Below are 27,393 nucleotides of genomic sequence, written 5' to 3'. Positions count from 1 at the left end.
GCTATTACAAAGATCACCCCTCCCCCCACTCTCCCCCAGTGATCATGTGGTGCAATCATATTTACAAACTCAGGAACAATTAAATAAAAAATAATTATCGAAATGTACAGTGTTGTACAAACAGATCAAAGATGTCAATCAGTCTATGTGCCACATGTAGTTCTCTTCACTAGCAAAAACCTCTCTAACACTAAGATACATCCAATGCAGCCAGGGGGTGAGGAGTCGGAGCTCCAGACACATGCGAACCAGAAAGAAAACACAGCGCAAGTAAGCCTAAAGTGTAGTAAGGTAAAATAGAATGGAGATTTATTGAAGACAATATAAGATGCACTCACAATAGTCAATATAGACGGTATTGGTGGTATAGTGTTATCTCCATGAGCGTTTAACCTGCATTGGTCAGAGCTGTCAGCCACAGGGATCCTAGAAGAGGTGAACATTTCAGTGTAAGGGAACATAAGTCAGCCCTCCAATCCAGCCATCAGTCATTGCAACCACCCAACAATGTTTCTCCTACAGCCTAAAAAAAAAAAAGGAAAAGCATTCATCTCTTCCAGGATCCCAGAGCCTGACATCTCTGACCATAACACCTGGCTGTGTTGAGTCTTGTGAGTGCATTTTGTATTGTTTTTTATAAATCTCAATTCTCCACACTAAAGGCATACTTTCATTATGTTTTTTCATAAATAATACATTTATAAATGTATTACATTTTTTTTGTAACATTAAATTTGCATCACATTTTAGCCAAGCATGGCTTATTCATAAATTCACAATATGTTTAACAATACATTTGAAATTGTTTCACAATAAATCCTTGGCCATCCCACCCTACTCTAGAACACTTATGAGCTTCATTGTATTCATGCTAGATGGTTTCCAAAATATTTTATGGCAATAGTAGGGAGAATCTCAACGATTTGTACATGATGCATTTTGTGGGTTCCAAATGTCCCACTTCCCCAGGCTCTGTGACAATACACAAAAAAAAAACATGAGTCTCCATACAGTAGATAGAGTATATCATACAATTTACTATATATATATATATATATATATATATATATGTATAGCTATATATGTATAGATCTCCAGCAGGCATACTGTATTTTTTCCCCTGGAATCACCACAGGATTATAAGCTGCTCAAGGTAGAAATACTAGACAGGCTGGGGGCAAATCTTACCTCAAGGATGAGCCAGGACACCATGCCTTGTGCTTTGATAGGTTATGAGCAGGCTTAGCCCTAATACTCTAGGATTGGGTGAAGCCTGGGGAGATGACCCCTATTCTGATTGTGGAGTGGTTTGCCCTGGACCAGATTTTGTAAGGACTGGGGTGGCCCAGTCAGAGTCGTCTTTTTTTTTTTTTTAAACAAATTGTATTGAAATTTTCCAAATAATAACAAACAAACTTTGCAGGAAAGTAGAAATCAACATTACAAGTAGATATATATAGTCGTATAACTAAAGTCTAAAAGTTCAAACCAAATAACCGGATTCAAGATCCATTGGAAAAGAAAGGGTCAAGGAGTCGGGGTGGGGGGGGGGGATGAGAAGCAACTTGGGAAGGAATACCAATGGGAGTATATAGACAGGCATGTCAAAGCAATCGGGGGACATTCAGATGGGAGCTCAGGAGCTGGAAGATCTTGCATCACATTGGTTAGTGAGGGGGATGGCCTGGGGGAATGTAGCTGAGTATGGGTCCCACTTAGTGAGGAAAGACGGGGAGGGTCCTGTGAAAAGTTTCATGTCAAAAAGTTCTTTAGAGTAAAGCTTTGTGAGTTCTTCCTGAACTTCCTTGATTTTAGGGGGATGAGAGACTGTCCATTTCCTGAGTATGGACCGCCGGGCGATCATGAGGCACGATGAAATTCAGGCTTTGTGACGGTTTAGAGATACAGTCTGATTACGGTCCAAGTCCAGGGAGGGACCGTTCAAATTTCTGAAGACTAGGAGGAGTGGGTTGTTCGTCGGGGTCAGGCCTGTTACTAAATGGATTAGTTGCTGTACCTCAGACCAAAATACTGATATGACAGGACATGACCATAGTGTGTGGGCAAGGGTAAGTCTTTAAAGATGACACCAAGAGCAGGATTGCGCTGTAGGCTGGTCAACAGAGGAGGAAAAAGGGGAGTAGGCCCTGTGAAGGATTTTAAGCTGTGGTTCTCTCCAAAATTCATTCACAATAAATTTGCACGTCTTGTTTTATCCTTGTAGTATGGATGAGCTGAGGTTTGGGAAATTAAAGTCTTTGTTCCAAGGAGAGGTTGAGTTAGGAGAGTTCTGTTGAGATCGGAGAGCCAGGATGGGTTTATATACATCCGAGAGTTTATGTTTTTTTAATTGGTAATATTGCATTCAGCAATGACTCCCGGAAGCGCTTTGACTTGTCTGGGCACATTGCCTTTTCGAAAGTTATTACTTGTTGTAGATATAGAAAGTGGCTAGACGGGATGTTATAGGTGTTACAAAGTTCTAAGTGGGGGCCAGGTAGTCCTAAAGTTGGGTCGAAGAGTTGGGTAAAGTGGGTGAAAACGCCCGAGGTCCATGAAGCAAAAGCTTGATACTGTCTGGATTGTTGAAATAAGGGGTGACCCAAAATAGGGAGGTATTTTGAGAATTAGGGGGATAGATTCAGTTTCTTGCTAACTTCCCTCCAGGAGATTATAGTGTCCCGTAAAAGAACATTATTTTTTATGTAAGCTGGTACTGCAGATAGAGAAAATTGGAGTAGGGCACCTAGGTTAAAAGGTGCAATCAATTTAGACTCAAGATCAACATTGGAGAACCTGGATACCCCCGAGACCCAATCAATGCCCACCCTTAAGAGGCAAGATAGGTTATACAGTCTAATATCTGGAATGTTGGCACCCCCCTCCCGTCTCGGCCTTTGGAGTTTTTTCAGATATACGCGGGCGTTTATTGTGCCATAGAAAAGCTGAGAGTGCTCTATAAAGAGTTTGAGAATCTTTATGCTTGAGAAGAAGAGGGATGATTTGCATAGGATAGAGCAGTTTGGGATAGCTAACAATTTTAAAGAGGTGGCATCTGCCCAGAAGGGAGAGGGGTTATTCTGACCAAGACTCCAGTTGTTTCTTGATTGCATCAATAACAGGAGGAACATTTAGGGTGTAGATGGAAGATGGTAATCTGCCTATTTTAATGCCTAGATATTTAATGTGGGATTTGGCTATAGAGAAGACAGAATGATCTGACTATTGAAGGGTTTTGGAATGGGAAAGAGGGAGGATCTCGCTCTTGGCAAAATTTATTCTAAGACCAGAGCAGGCTCGGAAATTACGAAAGATGTCATGGATTAGGGGAATATCAGAGGAGGGCTCAGACGTGAAGATCAATATGTCCTCTGCAAAAAGGGCTGTATGAATTTCTTGATCTCCTATGTGTATTCCATATAACAACGAATGTGCATAGAGGTAGCGTGATAAAGGTTCGATTGCAATATTAAATAGCAGCGGGGATAGTGGGCATCCTTGCCTCGTACCTTTATAAAGTGGGAAGAAATTTGTCAGCATGCTTCTACATTAGCACGGGGAGAGGAATACATTGCTGAAATTAGATGCAGAAAAGGACCCCGAAATCCAAATCTCTCAAGGACCAAGCAGAGCCAGGAGAAGCTGACATTGTCGAAGGCCTTTTCTGCATCTAATTTGATTATGGCCATGTCATTAAGGGGATCCAGGTTAGCTTTGTCCAGGACTGCCAAGACCTTCTGGATATTCGAGGTGGCTGAGCGACCCTTTGTGAAGCCGGATTGAGTGGGGAGGATGATTGTTGGCATAATATCGGCCAATCTGTTGGCGATCAAGTTGGAGAGAATTCTAGTGTCGAGGTTCAATAGGGATATCGGGAGATAAGAGCTAGGTTCGTTGGGGTCTTTCCCTGGTTTTTGGTATCAGTTTAATATGTGCTTGGAACCCGGTTTGTAAGTATTTGTAAAAGGTGAAGGTGCGCAAAACAAAATGAAAAAAAATGAAAGCAGCACTAGAAATGTGACAATAATGGAAAAATAGCAAAGGAATAGTGCGCTAACAGTAAGAGAAGAATCAATATGCTGAATGTAAAAAACAACAATCATGAAAAATCTCAAATGAAATAAGTCTGCTGGAACTTATACATAAAATTAGTGAATCCGTGCCAAGGTGACAAGACAATATATGCAGACAATAGTGTTTCACATAAATCTATTGTAATAAATGTAAAAAAACAAGCGTGAAAGTTTTTCAAATAATGTGGGTCTGCTTAAACTTAAAAAGGAATAAATAAGTGAGTCCGTGCCAAGGTGACGTGACAATAGGGGCAGACGATGGTGTTTCACGTTATTAGATGTTCAAGGTGGCCTCTTACCGCAAAATCCTTCAATAGTGACATTCAAACTTTAAGGTGACAATGTGGTGAGATGGTGACACCCGGTGGTAAAGATGGATTCTTACCCGAGATCAGGGAGATATGAGCTTAGACTGCTGGAATGGGAAATCCAGTGTATGGATACCAAAGAGTGGTGTGCTCTCGCTGGGATATCCAGAAAACTTGTCCTGTTCGCAGTTGTAGGTTCCGGTGGCTCAAGGCACAATAGCCAAGGGCATAATACTCAAAGGGAAAGAAAGGAACTGATGGTGCATTACCCTCAATAAAAATTTATTGGAAAAAAGGCAAACACTTACATAAAAAAAAAAAACAGACAGATGAAAAGCAGCTCATAAAAAGTGCTCGGCCGCCTGCAGAATGGTCCGTAGCATGTGACAGCGCAGCTAGCCCCCCTCCTGTAAGTATTGCCCTCCGTTCATAATGTGGTAGTAAACTTTGGTCAGGGTGGGTATGATGGAATTTGTGGCCATTTTGTAGAAATCCGAAGTATAGCTGTCAGGGCTTGGGGCTTTCCCTGGGGTTAGAGAGGCTATAGTCGAATGGATTTCCTCCGGAGTGATGGGGGCATTAAGTTTTGAGATAACAGTAGGGTCCAAAGTAGGGATATAGACTTTATCTAGGAAGGCCTTGGCAGTGTCCATTTCAATGGGGTTGGGACCATATAGAGATGCAAAAAAATCTCTGATTACAGAGTTGATTTCTTTGGGGGCAGTGGTAGTTTCTCCTGATGATTTCTTGATGGACGCGATATGTGTTGAAGAACGTGGACCTTTACATAGGTGGGCTAGGAGTTTACCGGACTTATTGCCAAATTTATGCAAGTGGAGATCGAGTAGCGAGCGGTGAAAGCTTTCTCTGGCCTCCATCCAGAGATCAAATTTAGTTTTTGCCTCTTTCCAGGCCTGGGGATTGGGGAGGGGAGTTATCGTAGGAAAGACTGGCCTGGCCCAGGCGCAATGCTTTACTGGCTTCCTGAAAACGGGCAATAGTGGCCTTCTTGTGAGCTGAAGCAAAGGCAATGATCCTGCCTTGGATGACCGCTTTACCCGTTTCTCAGAGAGGGTCATCAGTGTGTATTTCGTTGTCTTTAAGAAAAGAGGACCAAGCGCTATATAGAAGTTTTGAAGGTCTCCGTTGTCAGATAAATAAGAAGGAAAGTGCCATATAGGGGTTGAGGGGGACATATTAGGATCAATAAAGGTGATAGATATTGGGGCATGATCAGAAATTGCTATTTGGTCAATAGTTGGGTCCGAGGTGAATTTAAGTAGTAGGTGGTTGCAGAAAAAATAGTCTATACTGGATAAGCTATCATGTGGTGGGGAGAATAAGGTATATTCTTTGTTTAGAGGACGGGACAGCCTCCAGGTGTCAGTGAGATGTAAAGCGGATACAAAATCTGAAAGATGGGGTTGGGGTCGGGATTGAATACCCCTAGATCTGTCTTGCACGGGATGCATCACAGTGTTAAAATCACCTCCCAATAGGAGTGGGAAGTGGACATAGGGAGCTAATTTGGAGGATAGGTCATTTAAATAAGATTTAGAGGGTGAGTTGGGAGCATAGATATTCGCTATGGCTAAAGTGGAGGAGTGGATTTTAATCTTGAGGATTGACAGTCTTCCTAGATCGTCTGATTCCTCTGATAGTATTTTACAGGGCATATTTTTGTTGATGAGTATGAGGACTCCTGCCTTATGTTTGACCGAGGCTGAGCCAAATATCTGGCCCACCCATAGTTTGCGCATTCGATGATAATCTGCAGAATCTAGGTGGGTCTCTTGGAGTAGGGCAATATCAACCCTCATCCTTTTTAAGTGTCTAAGGATCTGTTTGTGCGGGGATCGCAACCCCTTAATATTCCAGGAAACTATTTTCATATTATGGGGGAGTGGAGGGGATGATGAAGATGACAGAGGCGTTGTATAGAGTAGTTGGAAGAGAATTGGATAGCAACCTGTGTAAAAGCCCCTTAAGGCCTAGGGATGGTAAGTAGAATGTCACCGTGGGTAAAAAGTATAGAGCGGTATTCCCAGTAGGAGGGGAGGGGGAAACTAAAGCCAATAAAACATAGCTAACTAAAATAAAGAAAATAACAAAAATAACACATACCAGAGTATCCCTGGACTTCACTTTTTTCCTGATGAGGAACATCTTCCCCTGACGGCATTACCGGAGGAGCAAAGATGGCCACACCCGAGACGGCGGAAGGCGGGAATCAAAGAAAAGAATGACCCCTTCCCTCTCTGGAGGAGTAGAGGTACTGCTGATGGGTAGGAACCATTGGGATGAGGAATTTCACTGGGACACAGGAGGGAGCTCCAGCAAAAATATTTTAGGTGGTCATTTGTAGGATTTATGCGCATAGCGGGCCCTCTTGGGGGAGTCTTTTCTTGGGCTGCGCAAGTCTCTGACTCCCGGGGAGTGGGAGGGAGAAGGAGAGGCTTGGGTCTCCATTGGGATTTGCATATATGCCTGGATATAGTTGGCGGCTTCATCAGGGTGAGAAAATGATTTAGCTTCGCCTGCTGAGGTGGTGAAACGAAGAATAGCCGAATAGGTCAGTGTAAACTTGATTCCTTTTTGGAAAAGCGCGGTACAAATTGGCTGAAATGCCTTTCGTCGTCTTGCGACCTCCTGCGAATAGTCCGCAAAAAGCAATAGTTTGTGGCCATCCAGTTGTAAAGATTTTGCATTCCGGAACGACTTCAATACCGCCACCCTGTCGGCATAATTGAGGAAGCGGGCAATCACAGGGCGCGGGGAGCGCTGGTCATTTGAAGGGGGGCCCAAACGGTGTGCCCATTCAACTGAGCACGGGGTAGAAATCCTTAAGGCCAGCAGGATCTTTGAGGAGCAGAATTCTTCCAGGGAGGCATTAGTGACTGATTCTGGAACTCCTATAATTGGTCCTCCAATTTCTTTCTAGGTCCTCCAATTTCTCTAGGATGTAGTTCTGGGTCTGAGAGCAGCGTTGGTCGTTAGCCATATTCGCCTGTATTTCGTCTTCAACATCAGATATGCGGTGTTCAATATCTGTGATCCTTTTAGAATGTTCCCCCATTTCCTTACAGAGCTGTGCAATGCCTGCAGTGACCGCCCGATCCACTGCCGAGGTGATGGTGGGGGAGAGTAATGCGGCCACCACTTGGGCGATGCGGGAGTATTGTTCATCTTCCTGGGGCAGAGCTGAGGGAGGGAGATGCAGCATCGCTGACTCTGCCGGGCCCGCCAGTGGAGGAAGTTTAGCGTCAGCCATGATGGCTGGCTGCACAGCCTGAGTGGCAGGGGCTGAGTGGGGATCTCCCGGCGTAAGGGCTCCGTGAGTAACAAAGCGATCCATGCTGATTAGTTACCAGAGGTTGCGGGAAGCCCAGTGATGTACGTCTGCTGCTCGTCTACCACATCAGGCGCCGGAACCGGAAGTTCCAGTCAGAGTCTTAATCGCAGGATGAAATGGTTGCTGTGGTAAATAATATAGGGGGAGAAACAGTAGCACCAGTCTAAGTGTAGTAAATACAAAGCACCACGTTTAATAGAAGGCTAATAACTTACAAGATAAAAGAAGTAATGCATATGTAAAGCAGCAAGTCTCACTGCGGGATATCCGTCAGGATAGCTGTGTTTGTGCAGTCCTGGACCCTGGCCGCGCTGGTGGTTTCCAGAGACTTGAGGTCAGTGGAGAGACAGACAGCCAAGACGTTACCAGGAAGAAGGCAGGAGGCGTGGCAGGCCTCTCCACTGACTTCAGAGCTCTGGAAACCACCAACGCGGCTGGGATCTAGGACTGCACAATATATTTTGGGTAAACCCCCACTTGTTGCACAGGGGTGGCATGCTTTTCTATCTAGGGTTTTTTTTAAAGGCCTTGAATTCTTTCTGCTGAAACTCCTGGTCTGGTTTTGGGGACTTTTATTACCTGTGATTATATATGTTCAGCTAGTCCCTGAATTTAAGAAATCTGGATTAACCAGCGCTATGGAGAGTGTATATATTAAAGTGTGGTATAAGCTGCCTCCAACCTACCTCTTGGAGTAGAGGTATGAGTATAAAAATATGGTATGGTGTTGGTATATGATGCTACTACTCCAAAGGGAATGTGTGAATTTGCTGATCTTTTTTCTATTTTTTTTTTAAGCACAGTGCACTTTATGCACTTTATGCAATATATGAATTACCCACACAATACTATCTAATGAGGTTAGCTAGCAAGGCAATGCAATAATGTGCTAGTATGCGTTGCACACCAACCTCTGCTCTACTGACTGATACCATCCCCTGCCCTACTGACACCAAACTGCCCTACTGACACTGTCCACTTTTAAGTATATATAATGCGTGATGAATGAACATGGCTTCCATGCCTCCGAAGATGTAATTTATGACAAAACAGGTGACAGGCTTCCTATAGCCTATGTGATCCGAAGATCTCTGTGCTTTATTAATGCTGGTACTGACCCATTATTGCACTGTTCACAGAAGCACTTAATTAAGTTTGCAGTAGATCATTCCTTTGGACACGTGGGGGTGGATTCACCTTTTTGATTGATTTATCATATGGACACTTGGATGAATGCTTTATTTATGGACACGGACTTTTGAGTCTGTCAATCACTATTTGTGCACAATTGACAGGCGCATCACTATTTTTTGGTTTATTTAGTTTGTATTGTGGGGTGTAGGCACATCAAGTGTATGCTGCCGGTCTCTTTATTGATTCATTTGTATTATTGCACATTTCATTATATGCACTATCACTAGTCACATTTGTTTGTAGTTTTTTGTTATATATTAGAACTTACCTGTCCAGGGTTCCCGCCATGTCGGCACCCAAAGCCAGTTTTCGTATTGGCTCTCTGGTACTGTCGCCGCCATTCAAGGTAGGGGAACCCAGCAGTGAAGCCTTTCGAGCTTCACAGCTGGGTCCCTACTGTGCATGCGCGAAGCGCGCTGCGCTTTCTAATTGGCCTGGTGGTGGAGGAAGAAGGAGGGGGTCGAACTTCCAGAGGACAGCGCTGTGGCACTGTCTCCCAGAAGTGGGGAACCCCCCTCCCCCGAAAGGGGGGTGGAACTCTGCTTTAAGCCTGGCCATTGGCAGGCAAAGTGGCAGTATGGCCTAAGAGCCTAGTTATTAGCAGGTGGCCATAAATGCCCTGGCCTGGCATCGCTGGGTTACTCCTGCCCAGTGCATGTGCTCTGTGGGCGGTGGTGGCATCATTACAGTGGAGAAATTCAATCAGTGGTCAGCACTGTCGATATTGGGATTTCGCTGTAGTCGCCTTGCAGCAGTTATCCTAAAATGCTGTGTGCAGTCTTCACAGGTATATGCTCTGCATGAACACCCTTGTTTGCTGCCTGTGTGTGTGTGATCCGGCCTTGGTTCAATCACCTGTGAAGCTCACTGTCTGTGCAGGTCCACCCTAAGGATGTATCACTGCCCCCCCCCCCCCCCCTTGTGGCCAGCCTTTGATGGGGGCCTTGTGAAGCGGGTATGAGAGGGTGTGTTTAACCTTTTCCTTTCCTCGCTTGCTCCCTATTTTGTTGTTTTTTTTAGGTTTTTTCCTTCTAGATCAGATTGACAATACACGGCACAAGATGATAAAGACCTCATTAGGTCACAACATCCACATTCTTCTTTCAGATTTAGTCATCATTGGTCAACGTCAGGGTCCAGCCTTCATAGCAATAGCTCTGAATCCTCCTTTAGTCACTGCATCCTCCACCATGTCAGCCGCTCCAAGGAAGGAGCCTGCTGGGGATACAGGACTTAGGTCCCAGAGGGCAAGTCTCTGTGTGAGCCAGGCAGGTGGAAAAGGGGATGGAGATTTCAAGCAAATGGAATCTTTGGTGAGGCACGTGGTACAAGAACCTCTTAAAGAGTGGGGTACAAGCCACACGCAAAGTCCAACAGCCGTTACGGCATGCTCTCCCACTAAAGACAGCCAGGAAGAACTAGAACCCTCCCAGCCAAGACATCTATCTATGAAAACTGCAGAGGGAGATGAGTCACTTTGCCCTTGTGACTTTGGTCAAGGCAATGAAGGGGGCATTTAAATGAGTCTCCTGCAAAGCAAGAGGAAGTTCTTTAAGCACCTAATTCTAATTTCCCATTCCTAACAGAAATAAGGGACATAATTTTGAATGAGTGGAGCAAGGTCACGAGATATACCTCCCTTCTGAACAATATGGCCGCGCTCTATCCATTCAGAGATAAGGATGTGAAGCATCTAAAGGCTGCTTCTCTAGTTGTTGATGCCTTGATGAGGCAAGCAAGCATGTTCAAGCTAGAGCACTTGCACTTTGTATGGATAGATATTCACTGAGGACATTTATTATTTAAGCACCAGTCACCATTATTGGACATTTTAAATATATATATATTTTAGCATTGATTATATATTTAATTAATTCAATCACAGTCATCTATTTTTATTGGATTATTAATCATTGTTATATCAATGTCTTATAATATTTATCACATCTAATTTCACGTTTCTTAAACATGGTTTTCTGCTTAAAGTGGTAGTTATGGAGACATATTAAGCACTTTACAAGCATTAGTATTTATTGGTAAGTTTTAGAACTATAGTGAGACAGCAAGTGCTGTAATTGGCCTTTTTTAAAGACCATTCCTCGGCATTTTATCTACTTTTTACAGCAGCTGCTCTTTTAATCAAATCTCACCCAATTTTATCATTAATTTTATCATTATATTATCTCTTCAGTTTTTATATTTATTGGCTGCTCTATATTTGGCGCAGGGAATATACTTTGTATATATTTTCTACAAAGTAAGCATGTTGCTCTTTTTTGGAGGATGCAGTGAATGGCCAGAAAGTCAGCCTGGGCTCTTCTGGCCATGTTAAAACAATGAAAACATGGAAGGAGAATCTGGACGCAGTATTTAAGAATGTTTTCAGAAACTTGGTAGTTCAGGAGCCAGAGCTGGTGTCAGTTGCCTTGGTGAGGCTCCAATTGTCATCATCTGCATAGTGGCATGGGTTATGCCCCCATCAGTAACGTCAAAGAGTGCTATGGCTGGGGCCTGGGCTTGCTAATCCCTGCTCTAACAGACATAGTGTAAGATCCCTTTGAGGGAGCTTCATCTTTTGGCAAGCTGGATAGCACCGTAACCCGGGCCACAGTTGGCAAGTCGGGTCTTGCCTCAGACAACACAGTAAGGGTAGACACAGTGCCTAGACAAACGTGAGGGTTGCACGTTTTTAGGAAGAGCTGGTGAAGAGGCCAGATATACCCTCAGAAGTATGCTAAAAACTTGACTTTGGGTATTCAAGAAGCTACTGAGTTTGAGCTTCAGTCTATTGGAATGTCAAGGCGATCTTTTCAGGACACGCATGGTCCATCAGAAGTCCTCCATCTCAGATTAGTTTCCATGGATTTTGCTTCACTCTGAGGTAAAATTAAGCATATACTCTTGTATTACGTAAAGTCACTGGTGTCGCAAAGTGCTTCTGTGCCAGTCCCAGAACACGAGAGATTTCAGGGCATGTATTCGCCCCTCTATATGGTCATAAAGAGGAGCAGCTTGTGGAGGCTGGTTTTAGACCTTGCACACCTGAAAACAATTTTCATCAAAAGGAGAAGTTCAAGAAACATTGTCCCTGATTCATAGGTGGTCCAGCCAGGTGACTGGCCCATTTTCAATAGACCTAAAGATGCTTACTTTCATGTGCCCATTGCAGAATACTTCCGCAAGTTCCTTCCATTTGCCATAGGTCAAGGCCATCTCCAGCTCGCTTGTCTATCATTCAGGCTTTCATCCTGTGTGTTTTCAGGATCTTATTGGTTGTTATAGTCTTTTTTACAGCAAGTAGCATATCCCAGCATAGTTACTTGGATGTTCTTCTCCTACTGTGCCAAGGCAGAGGGCAGCTGCTGGGGCCCAGAGCTCAGGTCTTTTCAGTGCTCCTCAAATTCAGCTGGTGGCTGATTCTGGACAAGAGACACCTGGAGCCAACTCAGTCTCTTGTGTGCCTCGGGGCTCAGTTCGATATAATCAAGAGGACTATTGTCTCTGGATCACAATGTTCTGGAACAGAATACTCCTGGTCCTGTCTTCTTCCCACCTGACTAACAGTGTCTAAAATGGTCAACGCTATGGTGTCTATGGATCTGATGGTCAAGTGGACGATTCAGAGAAGGCGGCCCTTCCAGAAGTAGTTCTGGCCTTGATTTCCTTTTTACATATACTGTTTTATTCTTTGTAACATTTCATTTATAAGAATGTTCCTTCATGTTTATTTTTTTTAAAAGCTTTTTTCTTATTATTTATAGCTTTTTTTTCTCAAATAGTTTTTATTGAAATTTTATCAACAACATACAAATAGACATAGAGCCGTAACAAACGCTCACTCGCATGAAAAGGAAAGTCAAAGAAATACTGAACAGTAAACAATTGTGTGGCATGCAATTTTCAGCATCAGTATCACATAACAACAACAATAACAACCAGCTATGAGTACACCAATGTCGAATATAACCTACACCACCATGAGAGCTCATTAGGTCGGGTTTTGAGGAAACCATGATGCCCACTCTGTCCATTGTTTCTGGAACGGGACCATAGATGATAAAGTCCTACCAGCTAACAACCATTCGTATTGGTAATTAAGGTTTACCTGGGTTAGCACTTCACTATGGTTAGGGGCAGAGCTGTCTTTCCAATGTCTCGCAATGATCAATTTCGCTGCAAGGAGGATGTGGACCATTATGGTGCGGAACTCTTTCGGGTATTCCTGAATCCCTATATTGAGTAGAGCCAGAGCAGGGTCAGGACGCCTAAGGATACCAGAGATTTCTGCCATGGTTTGGAATATTTTTTTCCAGTAACTAGATATACCTACACAGGACCAAAACACATGATGAATGTTTGCTGACTGGCCACAGCCACACCAGCAAAGGGGCGAGTAGCTCGGTATAAATTGCGCTAGGACCACTGGGGTTTTATACCATCTAGCCACTATTTTCTGGGACAGGTCCCAGTGGTTGGTGCAATGTGTTGCCGTCGCCACCGTTCAAAATGCCTGAGTCCATTGATGCGGTGTAAATTGTGTCCCCAGATCTTGTCCCCAACGTACCATCGGGGGCGTTTTAGTAAAGAGAGATTTGGAACCCAAGATGTCGTAAAAAAGGGAGATACCTTTAGTCGGTTTGGTATAGCTTTTTTCTTAACTTAGGCTGTGAGCCACATGGATTTTTATTTTTAGCCTTTTAAACATATTGCCCATGGGAATATATTTTGCCGCATTTGCATACAGTCGTTTTGAAGAATTCCCATTTCTGTTCTGTGTTCATCAATGCCAATATTCCCTCCCTATATAAGCATTGGAGAGCAGCCCTCAGCCTTGGAAAATTTTCTCTCAAAGTGTTTTTATCTTTCTAGTATGTGCTTATTGTTTACAGCTAACATTAAAATTAAATCATGTTATGGTGTGCCATGCCTGTACATACTGTGCCATGCCTGTACCATCACCTGTGCTATGCCTATACCATCACCTGTGCCATGCCTATACAATCTCCTGTGCCATGCCTGTACCATGACCTTTGCCATGCCTGTATCATGAAATGTGCCATGCCTATACCATCACCTGTGCCATGCCTATACCATCATCTGTGCCATGCCTGCACCATGCCTGTACCATGGCCTGTGCCATGCATTTACCATCACCTGTGCCATAACCTGTGCTATGCCGTGTGCCATGCCCTGTGCCATGCCTATACCATGACCTGCGCCATCTCCAATACTATGCCCGCAGCCCCTGTTTTGTGTCTCGTGGTGGTCCAGTTGGGTCCGGTAGCTGCTGCATTTCCCACCCTAGGCTTATACTCGAGTCAATACGTTTTCCCACTTTTTTGTGGTAAAATTAGGGGCCTCAGCTTATATTCGGGTAAACTTATACTCGAGTATATACGGGTATATGTGCAGTTCTTTCCTTTTTTTCCTAGAGCATACTGACATAAATATCCCTTGTAATATATGCTTTGTGAGCCTCCTAAGTTGTGGCTAGGGACACCTCGGGGGTTTCATATACTAGGAAATATTGGTCTCGTTCTTCTATTCTTCTTCTCAATTCCTCATCCTGCAATAGTTCTTTATTTATTCCCCATGTATACACTTTACTATGAGGTCCTGGGAGTTTTATTTACATGGTAATCGGTGTGCGACCTGAGATTGTCATAGTTCCTGTTGAAGTACTAATGACCGCTTCTATCAGCTTGTGCTCTATCATTATATGATCCAGTCCTGAGTACATTGAGTGGACGGGGGAGTAGAAAGATGTGAGGTAAAATCCCAAAACTATTTGAGGTTTGCTATAGCGCTTGCTAAAATAGACCCAGGGATGGACAGTGGCTTGTCAATATTCTGGGTTTAAAAGATTGTAGGCATATATGTGAATGACTAAGTGATTCTAAATAAATATAGAGATATAAAACCAATACTGTATACATTAAATAATAACAGTATCATATATCCAATGGGTGTAGGAGGTGATGAAAAATATATGTAAGTTAACGAAAATCACAATAAATATAAATCACAATAAATAGAATATAATGACATATATGTGCCTTTAGTGCAAAATAGTGCAAAAATAAAGTAAAAAGTTCATATGTGACTTAGGTGAATATAAAGATAAAACATGAGTGCCAATAAAGGAAAGTGCTCTGTGCTGGGTCCTCCAATAATCCAAATGCTGGTTTTTGTGGTGTCAACCGTGAGGAATAATAGGGGGGTGCACTCACCAGAAGTAGTGGGTCTTAGGTACAGTGTGGTATTAAGACCTAATGAGCCTTATGGCCGCCAGGGCCAGGTAAGTCACTGCTGGGCTTTGTAGTCCCGTAATGATACGGAATCCCTCTCCTGGATGGCCTGGATCCTCAGGGTCCGATCAGGGCAGAGAGTAAAAAAAACTCCAAATAGTGCAGTACCGTTAAAATATTCTTTAATAAAGTTTGCGGGTTCACAGTACATAAAAATCATAAAAAATCGAGAGAAACGTCAGCCAAAATGGTGCCTACGAGTGGAGAGCGGTGAGTACCGGCTTGCGTTCCACCCAGGCTCCCGTGACGTGTGCAGCGCGCGTTCCACCTTACGCACGTTTCGTCAGTGTGTATGAGGTCTTCTGAGTGTTGGAGCCTCCAGGCGTCAACCAGTTGACATTGGAAAAGTTTGCTTCCTACTTTTCTCAGTTGGAGTCCCCCCCACTCTTGTGCACTTGCTGTACAATCCAACAATGGATCCATACAAAAATTAAAGTCACCTGCCAATATTAAATGACCCTTTTTAAACGTGGACAATGTATCCAATATTTTCCTCAGGTATTATTTAGCGTTTTTATTTGGACAGTATATATTTGCTAGGGTACAATCAGCTCCCTGCAATTGTCCCTTCAGAAAGATGTAACGGCCCTCTGGGTCAACCAGTCTTTCTTCCAGGCAGAATCTCGTATCTCTAGCAAAGTCCCCATAGTACTAGTTCGGAAGATATTTTGAATATATTTTTACATTTGAATCTTGTGTAATATAGGTCTCCTGCAAGAAAATAACTTTCTCTGTCGCTCATTGACAGACGCAGTCCTCTTGATTAATATCAAATTGGGTTATACTGCCCTCTACAGGAGTAGGACACTAGGCAGAAGGAAAACGTTCTGGCCACACCTTAGGGGCAGTCCCAGAGGGTATATCCTCTCTATCTCTGCTACAGGATGTTAGTTTTTTTCTGTCTAGTCAGGAGTAAGGACCTAAGTTCCTTGCTGGGATCTTTGGTCCTGGCAAGATTTTTTTAGAAAAAAATTTTTAGGCAGCTTTTTTTCTCCAGTTGTTCCTGTGAGATCTTCAAGCAATGATGCTGGAGCTGGGCGACGGGCTGGATGTTGAGATCCAGTGGTCACCCCAGTCAGCCTACGAGCGCGTGCAGGCCCTAGCTCCGCGCTGGGTCGGCCGCGAAATAGTCCCACTGAACGGGGACTGACCCTGCGAGTTAAACGTCTCGCCGGGACGCCGACGACCAGTTGGAAACTGAGTCGCGGCGTCCGTATTGGTCGACAGCCCCCCCACCTCGGTGGAGAGGGGTTCTGTCAGGAGTTGGCCCCAGCCTGTTCCGGTATGGTGAGTAAGATGTTCCCCCTCTCCCCCTGACGGGTTTGTGGGTGGACGCGGGCCCCTCCCTGGGATGATCGGACCCTCATGATCCTGGGTCCCCCCTCTATCCTATAACAGGTGTCACAGATCCCCCTTTTGAGAGTGATTTGGTGAATAAGAACCAGGAAGCTTGGTTTGGGAGCTGACTATCGGTAGTCACTGTATGAGTGGGCACTGTAAAGGGACCATGACTGATGTCAGTGGCTGGCATTACTGTTAGGATGGCCATGTAAGAGGGTGATATATCCTACCTTATACATAAGGTTGCAATTGCCTGGACTACCGCCATCCACCGCCGCCATCCTCCCGCAGGCCGCCATCCTCCCGCAGGCCCCACACCTCCTGCAGGCCGCACACCTCCCGCAGGCCGCACAGGCCGATGCTTGCATTCCACAGGCCGCAGCCATCTTTCCACAGGGGCCGCCATCCTCCCGCAGGTCGCGTGGGGCCGCCATCTTGGCGTAGCCTCGTGTCTCCGGCATGGGGACGGCCATTTTGGAGATGACCAGCTACCTCGAGGAGTAGCATGGGAGGCCCCGTAAGGTGTGTAAAGGGGCGGAGCCGCCTCCTTTACCCGGGAAAACAATCCAAAAGACTTCCTGTCTGTAAGAGACAGCGCTGAAAGCAGGTGGATAGAAGCTTCTGTGCATCAGGTGGTGAGCCCTTGGGGTCTCTCTCTCTCTCTGTGGGGTCCAAAGCAGGTAACACTGAGGGGCGCTGTTGCGCCGGGGGATTACAAAAAGAAAAAAAAAAAAAGTTTTTTCTTTGCAATTATTTTTTGTTTGCTGGCAAGTGTCTAGGATTAATCATGGACCCTGCCACACATGTATCCCCACCTGATCCCGTCGAGGTGGCCGCAGGACCCTCCAGTGCCCCACTTGTGATTGATGCATTATCAGCAGTTTTGGAGTCTTTGGTATCCCGGGTGGAGGTAGCCTGTCAGGGACGGGGGTCAAGAAAGCGACCCCCGCCTACCCCTATTTCATCTGACACTTCAGATACGGATTCTGAGCTTGTCACTGCAGCTGCAGGTCCCTCTTCTGGGGCTGCTGTCTCCGGTACGGTCTCCTCAGACAGCGAGGAGGACGTTCCTGCCTCCGCCATAGCACAAGAAGAAGCGTTGGTGGACGCACTAGTCATGTCTGTCCGAGAAACCTTAAGTCTTGAGGTTACACCGGCAGAGGTAGCTGACACTGAAATTCCCTTTGGGACCAGCAAGCCTACCAAAATGGCGAAGGTTTTTCCCTTGCCCAAATGTTTTGGTAATCTAATTAAAGAAGAATGGGATCGTCTGAAACGAACCCCTGCTATTTCCAAACGCATTGCTAGGCGCTATCCGTTTGAGGAATCCCTCCTTAAAAAATGGACGGTACCACCAGTGGTGGACCCACCGATTTCCAGACTAAACAAAGCCACTGTTATCCCGTTGGAGGACGCTCCGTCCTTTAGGGATCCGGTGGATCGAAAAGTGGAAGCCGAATCCCGCTCCATTTTTTCCCTGATAGGGTCAACATTTAGGCCAGTGGTGGCCATTGGTTTAGTCTCACAAACATTGACAGAATGGACCAAATTGTTACGCCGTGACATAAAGGGGAGAAGTATCCCCCCGGCAGTATCCGATTTGCTGGAGCAGATTATACAAGGGCTACAGTTCATCTGTGACGCCGCCCTGGACGCCACTCCCTTGCTAGGGCGTGCATCGGTTTCAGCAGTGGTCCTCAGACGCGTGTTGTGGTTAAAGTGCTGGTCGGCGGATCAAGGTTCCAAAAAAGCTTTGGCTAATCTCCCTTTTCAAAGGGATCGCCTGTTTGGGGCCACCTTGGATGAGATTATAAAGGATCTCACTGGGGGCAGAGCACTTTTTTGCCACAGACTGCTAAGGGTAAAGGACCTCGTAACAGGCGAGGACCTTCCTTTTCCGCTCATAAAAAGTTTGTTCGTTCCGCTGGGGCGGGCGATAAGGCAAAGCCCTCCAAAGCCCCTGCAGGGGGTTTCAAAGGGCGCTGGTCGGGTAAACAAAGATCCGGCTCAGCCAAACCTGAAGATAAGACCAATACAGCCTGAAGGTGCGCCCCCACCCATCTCTGGGGTGGGGGGACGTCTTCACCGGTTTCCGGATCCATGGCTTTCCAGAATCCCGGACAAAGGGGTTCGCGAAGTCATACGGTCGGGATACAAGATCGAGTTTCGATCACTTCTACCGGTGCGATTCTTCCCTTCAAACATTCGACTATCCCCGGATCGCTTAAAAGCTTTGCGGGGGGCAGTAATGGACTTGATGCAACAGGGAGCGGTAGTTCCCGTTCCTTGAGCAGAACATTTTCTTCACTTTTCCCAAAGATCATTCCTAGTTCCCACCAGGAGCCGGAAGATTCAGTGAACGAATCGGATGTTACTGTCCGTCAACTGGCCTTCCCTTCAGACTTGCATGAGGATCCTGGGACTGATGGTGGCCTTCTTAGAGGCAGTACCGTATGCCCAGTCTCATGCTTGAACTCTCCAAAAGGAGATTCTTTTCTAATGGAATCGGAATCCCGATTCTCTGGACAATCGGATCCGGTTGAGCGAGCGGACCAGGGAGTCTCTGGTCTGGTGGCTTCGGTCTCCGATGCTCAGCCAGGAGAAGTCATTTCTTCCGATAGAATCCAGGTTACAGATAAATGTATTGGAACTGAGAGCGATCAGACTTTGTCTGATTTACTGGACCGAGCAGCTCCAGGGCAGCCCGGTTCGGATCCAGTCGAAAAAAGGGCATGACCGTGGCTTATGTCGATCACCAAGGGGGCACCAAGAGTGCCCTGGCAGCCATAGAAGTGGCCAGCATTCTTCATTGGGCGGAACGGTTTGTTCCCTTTTCCCCTGCGGTATTCACTCCGGGGGTGGAAATCGGCAGGCAGATTATCTCAGCCGTCAGATTCTGGATCAAGGGGTATGGCCTCTTCATCCAGAGGTATTTCACCAGCTGTGCCTTCATTGGGGCACCCCGGAGGGGGATCTGTTGGCAGCTCGGCTCAACAGGTAGGTGCGGAGGTTTGTAGCCTGCTCCCGAGATCCTCGAGCGGACGCAGCAGACGCGCTGGTCGCCCCGTGGGGACAGTATCAGCTACTGTATGTCTTCCCTCCTCTCAAGTTGCTGCCGAAAATTTTTCGCAGGATAGAGGTGGAGGCAATTCCAGTTATCCTGGTAGCTCCGGACTGGCCTCGTTGACCCGGGTACACCGACTTGATCAGACTGGTCACGGACGCTCCTTGGAGACTTCCTCTCAGAGGGGATCGGCGGTCTCAGGGACCGATCTTCCATCCTGCTTTACAATCGCTGGCTTTAACGGCCTGGCTATTGAGACTCAGGTGCTGAAGGACAAGGGATTGTCAACTTCAGTTATTCCTACTTTAATTAAAGCAAGGAAAGCGACTTCCAGAAAAGTCTATCATCGCACATGGAGGTCTTATATTGCGTGGTATGAATCCTTTGGATTTCCTCCACGTACCTATTCGGTGACCCGAATCTTGGCTTTTCTGCAACAGGGGGTTGAGCAGAAGCTGGCCTTGAGTACGGTCAAGGGTCAGGTTTCAGCGTTAGCAATTTTCTTTCAGAAACCTTTGGCTACCCATTCCTTGGTGCGGAATTTCATCCAGGGGGTGCGGCTCCGCCAGTGCGCACGCCCTTACCGCCCTGGGATCTTAATCTGGTGTTGGCGGTTCTTCAGAAACCTCCCTTTGAAAATATCAGGGAGATTCCCTTACTTACATTATCCCAGAAGGTGGCCTTCTTGGTGGCCATTACTTCTGCATGCAGGGTGACAGAACTGGCCGCATTATCCTGCCGTTCCCCATATCTGGTGGTGCCTAGGGATAAGGTGGTTCTTCGTCCAAATCCATCCTTCCTTCCTAAGGTGGTTTCAGAGTTTCATCTGAATGAAGATATTGTGCTACCTTCCTTGTGTCCTAAGCCCAGTCATCCTCGGGAGTGTGCGTTACATTCCTTGGATGTGGTTCGGGCAATCAGGGTATACCTGAAAACTACGGACTCGTTTCGTGGAACGGATTCACTTTTTGTGATCACGGATGGCCCCAAAAAGGGGTTGCCAGCATCTGCCGCGACTATCTCCAAATGGATCAGACAGACGGTGGTACAGGCTTATTCTATTAAGGGTCAGAATCCTCCGTTCCCTGTTAAGGCGCACTCCACTCGGGCGCTCAGTGCTTCCTGGGCCTTCCGCCATCAGGCGTCAGTGGTCCAGGTTTGCAAGGCGGCTACCTGGTCGTCGGTTCATACCTTTACAAAATTTTATAAAGTTGATGTGATGGCATCTTTGGATGCCTCTTTTGGCCGCAAGGTTTTGCAGGCCGCAATTTGAGGAGACCGTTGGTCTACCTCGAGGGTTTTTTCTGTTGGGTTTTCAGTTGAGTCTCATCCTTTTGTCTGATGAGCCTTTAAAACTTCTAGCTGGCACCGGTTGGGCCTTCTAGATTGGATTTTGATTTCTGTTATCCCACCCCTCATTTGTGGCACTGCTTTGGGATGTCCCAATTTAATATTAATCAAGAGGACTGCGTCTGTCAATGAGCGACAGAGAAAAATTGATTTTTGTAAAATCTTACCGTAAAATCCTTTTCTCTTAAGCTCATTGACAGACGCAGTACCTGCCCCTCTACTTTTGAGTTGGGTTGGGTAAAATTCTCTGACACTGCTTTGTGACATAACTAACATCCTGTAGCAGAGAGAGAGAGGATATACCCTCTGGGACTACCCCTAAGGTGTGGCCAGAACGTTTTCCTTCTGCCTAGTGTCCTACTCCTGTAGAGGGCAGTATAACCCAATTTGATATTAATCAAGAGGACTGCGTCTGTCAATGAGCTTAAGAGAAAAGGATTTTACGGTAAGATTTTACAAAAATCCATTTTTAGCTAGAGACCGCCTGAGCTCTTCTAGTATTTTGTATCTCTTATTTGGTGTGTTTAAGCCTCTAACATTATATGATATTATTTTCAGATGATACATTTAATCTGTCTCTTCTCTTTTCTTTGCTTATTGCCCCCCCCCCCATCCACCACTCCGGTAAGCTGTGAGGGATTGGGGGGCCTATTTTACAGAGCTGCCACATTAACCCAACATTGAAGGATGAGCGACCACAACCAGTAGTACCACAATTTTCCTTGCCTCTCCCCTTTCCCCCCACCCTCCAACCCCTCCCCACCAACCAAATCCCCACCTCACACCTCCTATTTGACACAACAAAGCCCATCATATTGCTAGTTCTACAGTCTTCTCTCTTCAAGCTCCTGGAGGTCTAGGGGCCCCTGGCATTATTAAATATTACTTTGCTACACATCTATGCACAATTGCTTCATGTTCAAACCAATGTGCTCCCAATATATGGTCAAATACCAACATTCTACTGTTTTACTGCACTGTATACTATTATTTTGTAATGTTTTATTGTTACTGAGTTTTATTGTTAACCATTGTTTGCTTTGCAGGTACGCCCATCAGCTGCAATACAGATTTGTTTATTCTTACTGTATCAGCGTTTGCTCTCAGCATATACGTAAATCAATGATTGCAGCACTGTAGGAGGTAATTTTACCACCGCGGTTAAAAAAAGAGCATATATGGCGAAGCATAGGGGATGGGGTGGACACAGAGAAAGTAACTCACCTATGCTTGACCATATATTTTTGAACACTTTTTGTGCTGCCACACAGCTTTAACTGTCTAGCAGTTGTTATTACATGTTATATTATGCTATGTTATTGGTATCATCCTAGCACCCCTGCTGTTTCTGGCTAGTTGGTTGCACCCATCTCTATTTCCTGCTGTAACTCCCATTTTGTTTAGTTGTTATGAGGAGACTGCAGAGTGTGGAAGCTGTGTAACTTCATTGGAAATTTACCTATGGAAAAGCCTCTATGTTTATGCCCTTTGCTAACTTGAAGCATAAAGAAGCATTGGAGAACACCTCTGGAGTCTTTATTCATTGAGTAAACTATCTGTTAAAGTCATCATTCAACCTGCTGCACACACTTTCAGACTGAGTCTACAAGAAGGTCACAGGTACAATCGATGCTGAGACAGAACAGTAAATTTCCAAGAATCTGGAGCTTCAGAAAGTAAATTTCCAAGAATCTGCAGCTTCAGAAAGTAAATTTCTATGGATCCATCACATGGTTATCTCTGCAGCTTCAGAAAGTAAATTTCCAGAAGCATCCATCACAGGTATCTGCAGCTTCAGAAACGTGAGTAGCCACTTGCCTGTGTGTTACCTGCAGTCACCAGAAGCATTACTCTGCATATGAAACCAGACACCTACTGAATGCTTCATTACTATTACAGCCTTCTGAGATGAGCTATCCAGTCTGAACTAGTTTCAGCACTAGCTAGCTATTGTAACAAATACCCAGCTTCTCAGCCCAGCCTGCTTACTAACAGAAGTCACTACTTACAGAGCTGAGCTCTGGCAGATTTCTAACAAGACACCAGAAATACAGTACTTATTATGTCTGACAGAGATCTCACAAGTTACCTGCATTTCGTCAAGATAAAGCAGACTCCTTACTTCATTCTTCTCGGCCTGTCAGAGCCCCTCATCCATCCTTGAAGGCAAGGGAGGTTTATGAAGCAAGTAAGGAAGAAACATCTAGTAACCTGACTGCATTATGGGAAAAGACTTTAAGTTGTATAACAGCCACTAATGAAACTAGCAACAATTCTGAGCAATTGAACACTGCTCTCTCAAGGGTTAAGAAGGCATTTGAGAATTATAAAAGACTTTCTGAAAAGTACTATTCCCTATTGTCACATTCCAACATAGAGGAAGCTGCATTGGAATTAAAGGACTTTACTTCTAATGACCAGCAGAGGCATAGCACATATCTTGAAGCAAAGGCACAGATAGAAGGTAGATTAGCACAGCTACATGAAACTACATCCTGTAAATCTGCTTCTTCCAGACACTCAGGAAAATCTTCTAGGTCTGCCCGCTCATATCATAAATCTTCTTCTAAGTCATTACGGTCCTGCACTATAAGGTCAATACTGAGCGACCAAATACTCAAAGCTCGCCAAAAGGTTGCAGTAGCTCAGATTCAAGCCACCTGCTCTGAAAAAGAAGCAGCCTTCAAGGCAGAAGCTAAATGCAAGGAAGCAAAAGCTAAACGCATTGAAGCAAGAATATAAGCAGAAACAGAGGCTCAGCTAGAAATTCTTCAGAAGAACAGAGAAAAGGAAGTAGCTTTAGCAGAGTTATCTGTCTTGGAACAAGCCCTATTGGAAGAAGAAGGAGCAGCTTGTACCAGCTTGGCTGCGTGTCAAGACCCTGTTGAAAGGACCCTACAGTTTGTCTTAACTCAGAACCACGACAATACAGTCCCACCTACAGTTGGAGATTCTTCTCATAATCATCCAGCAAGTGGACCAGAAGGCAATGTGTCGCCAAAGCAAGCTGGTCAACTAGACACACCTACTAACAGAGACCCTCCACAACTACCGCACGTCACAAAATCAAGTGAATCAACCTACGCAGCTCATGTGCCACCACAACCCTATGTGCATAGAGATTACAAGGGCACAGCAGAAGACTACAGAATGAACTCTATACCCCCTTTGATACAGCTCTCTTTAACTTCAAATGCTCAGAGACCTTCAGACGACAGACCCTTACCTAGATTAAACCCATCTACAACACCTTTCTCTCTACCTACCAGCCAACATCATATACCAACCATGGTCCAAGACGGCGCACCATCAGTACCCCCTGTGGCTATAAAAACTGAAAGCATTGACATTGCAGAGTTCAGCAAGTATATGATTCGACGAGAGTTGATTACAACTTGACTGTCTAGATTTGATGACCGCCCAGAGAACTACAGGAGTTGGAGATCTACATTTAAGGCGGTAACCAAGAACTTGGACATTGAACCTCAAGCAGAACTTGACCTACTAATAAAGTGGTTGTGGCGTCAATCTTCAGAACAAGTAAAGAGACTTAAATCTGTCTACATTTATAACTTTAAAGCAGGCCTTGATTCTGCCTGGGAACGTCTAGAACAAGACTATGGGAGCCCCGAAGTCATTGAATCTGCCTTATTCCAGAGACTAAACGACTTTCCTAAGATCTCTGTTAAGGACAATCATAAGCTTAGAGAGTTAGGTGACCTCCTTCATGAACTTGAAATTGCTAAGTTAGATCCTAGTTTACCAGGTCTTAGCTATTTAGACACTGCTCAGGGCGTAAATCCTATTGTAGCAAAGTTGCCTAGTCATCTTCAGGGAAAGTGGACTAGTGTAGGATCAAAGTATAAGTATGAACATCATGTTTCCTTCCCTCCCTTTTCTTATTTTGCAGAGTTCGTGCGGAAGGTTGCAAGATCCAAGAATGACCCAAGCTTCTTCTATCCAGATACAACCACCATTCCTTTAAGTACTTCAAGGGGTATTGCCACCAACAGTAAATTCAAGGATTTAAGGCATCCTATTGCCGTGAGGAAGACCGCGATAGCATCCAACGTCTTAGCTACAGACATCAAAGCAAGCAATCTTAATCAACAGTGTCCTATTCATAATGCGCCACACTCACTCTCCAAATGTCGTGCATTTAAGAAAAAGCCTATTGAAGAATGCAAGTCATTTCTCAAAGAGCATAATATCTGTTTTAAGTGTTGTGCATCCTCCGATCATTTAGCTAGAGACTGTAAGATCGCCATCAGATGTTCTCTCTGCAACAGTGCCAAACATGTGGACGCTCTTCATTCAGACCTGTTCAAAAGGAAACCTTCACCCGGCAGCAACCCCAAGACTACATCAGATGATGGCGGGGAGAGAACTGAGCAATATGCCAACCCCGTAACCACAAGGTGTACAGAGGTATGTGGAAAAGGGCTTCATAGCAAGTCTTGTAGCAAGATATGTCTTGTAAGGGTTTTTCCTGAAGGATTTCCACAATATTCCATAAAAATGTATGCCATACTCGATGATCAGAGCAATCGCTCATTGGCCAGTACAGAATTCTTTGACCTATTCAACATTCAAGGAGAGACCTGGTCTTATACCTTGCAGACATGTGCAGGAAAGGTCAATACTTCTGGAAGAAGAGCCCATGGCTTCATAGTTGCATCAGAATATGAGGACACAGAGTTTCCTCTTCCAACTCTAATCGAATGTGATCAGCTACCGGCGAACAACAGAGAAGAAATCCCCACACCAGAGGTTGCACGTCATCACCCTCATTTGAGCCACATTGCTAACTACATTCCTCCACTTAACAAGGATGTTAAGATTTTGATTCTACTAGGGAGAGACATTCCTAGAGTTCATAAAATAAGAGAGTTATGTAACGGTCCAGATGATGCTCCTCAGGCCCAAAAACTTGATCTTGGATGGGTGATAATAGGAGAAGTCTGTTTAGACCAATCTCACAAGCTCTTGGATGTAGCTTCCTACAAAACTAATGTTACCTATCGATTGATGAAATGTCCATTGCACTATTATGTGAAGGAAAGACTTGATTTTAAGAACGAAGTTCCATATCAAGCACTCCAAAGCATTAACTGCAAGCTCACTTCTCAAAAGGACTTTGGTGATTCAGTGTACCAGACTACTTGTGATGACAACAAGATACACCCTTTGCATATGTCGGAATCGATGTGTTTGGACCATGGACAGTAACGGCAGTAAAAGTCGTGGTGGTCAAGTCAACAGCAAAAGATGGGCTGTAATGTTCACTTGCTTAACTGTAAGAGCTGTGCATATCGAGGTAATCGAGTCAATGGATACTTTGAGCTTTATCAATGCTCTAAGGAGATTTTTTGCTCTAAGACGTCCCGTGAAGATGTTGAGATCAGATTGTGGAACTAACTTCATTGGTGCTTGCAGAGAGTTACAGATCGAGCGACAACAAGTTGGAAATTATTTGAGTGATCTAGGCTGCATGTGGAAATTCAACCCACCACACGCTTCACACATGGGCGGAGCATGGGAACGTATGATTGGGATGGCAAGGCGCATACTGGATACTATGTTGCTTGATGTGAGTTCTTCACATCTTACCCATGAAGTACTTACTACATTCCTTGCTGAGGTCGCTGCAATAATCAACTCAAGACCGTTGACCGCTGTATCCACAGACCCAAAATGTCCGACTGTTTTAACTCCAGAAGCATTATTGAACCGGAAAATTGGACAGAACCCAGCGCCAAAGAGCATCTTTGATGAAAAGGACATATATAAACGTCAATGGAGATACGCTCAATACCTTTCAGATTGTTTCTGGGACAGATGGAGGAGGGAATATCTCACACTTCTCCAAGGACGTAAAAAGTGGCAAACCCAGAAGGCTAACTTAAAGGAAGGGGACCTGGTTCTTCTAAATCGGATCCAGTGGCCAGTTGGAGTTATTACAAAGGCCATTGCTAGTGATGATGGAAAGGTCCGAAGTGTGGAAGTCAGGATTGTAAAGGACGGGAGCCCAAAAACCTTCCTGAGACCAGTCACTGAGACAGTCCTAATTATGCCTGCTTCCAAAAATTCTGATTCAGTGTTATGTGAAGGAGTCACTTAGACCTCTAGCATAGTTAGCTTAGAGGAGAGGGCTACATAGCATTCTACTGTATGCAATGTTAATTGTATGTTTATGGAAAATAATTGTGTAGTGGTATCTCACGATACCAGGCGGGGAGTGTGCTGCCACACAGCTTTAACTGTCTAGCAGTTGTTATTACATGTTATATTATGCTATGTTATTGGTATCATCCTAGCACTCCTGCTGTTTCTAGCTAGTTGGTTTCTCCCATCTCCATTTCCTGCTGTAACTCCCATTTTGTTTAGTTGTTATGAGGAGACT

The 27,393-nt window shown here is 44.9% G+C and overlaps 1 protein-coding gene and 1 pseudogene across 2 annotated transcripts in view; both read left to right on the top strand.

Annotated features, from left to right (window-relative positions):
- Positions 1-27,393, top strand: part of SLC6A2 (solute carrier family 6 member 2) — a 670,903-nt gene that overhangs the window by 569,988 nt on the left and 73,522 nt on the right. The window lies entirely within an intron of this gene.
- LOC309565526 lies at positions 8,735-25,506 on the top strand (annotated as a pseudogene). Its single transcript has 5 exons — positions 8,735-8,843; positions 9,948-10,055; positions 10,514-10,658; positions 22,037-22,104; positions 24,526-25,506. The product of its transcript is annotated as an uncharacterized misc_RNA (transcript).

This window comes from Pelophylax lessonae (assembly GCF_965119305.1).
Source record: "Pelophylax lessonae genome assembly, chromosome: 10".
Classification (NCBI taxonomy): Eukaryota; Metazoa; Chordata; class Amphibia; order Anura; family Ranidae; genus Pelophylax; species Pelophylax lessonae.
The sequence above is the reverse complement of the archived record's forward strand: the minus strand, read 5'-3'. Positions and strand labels throughout refer to the sequence as shown.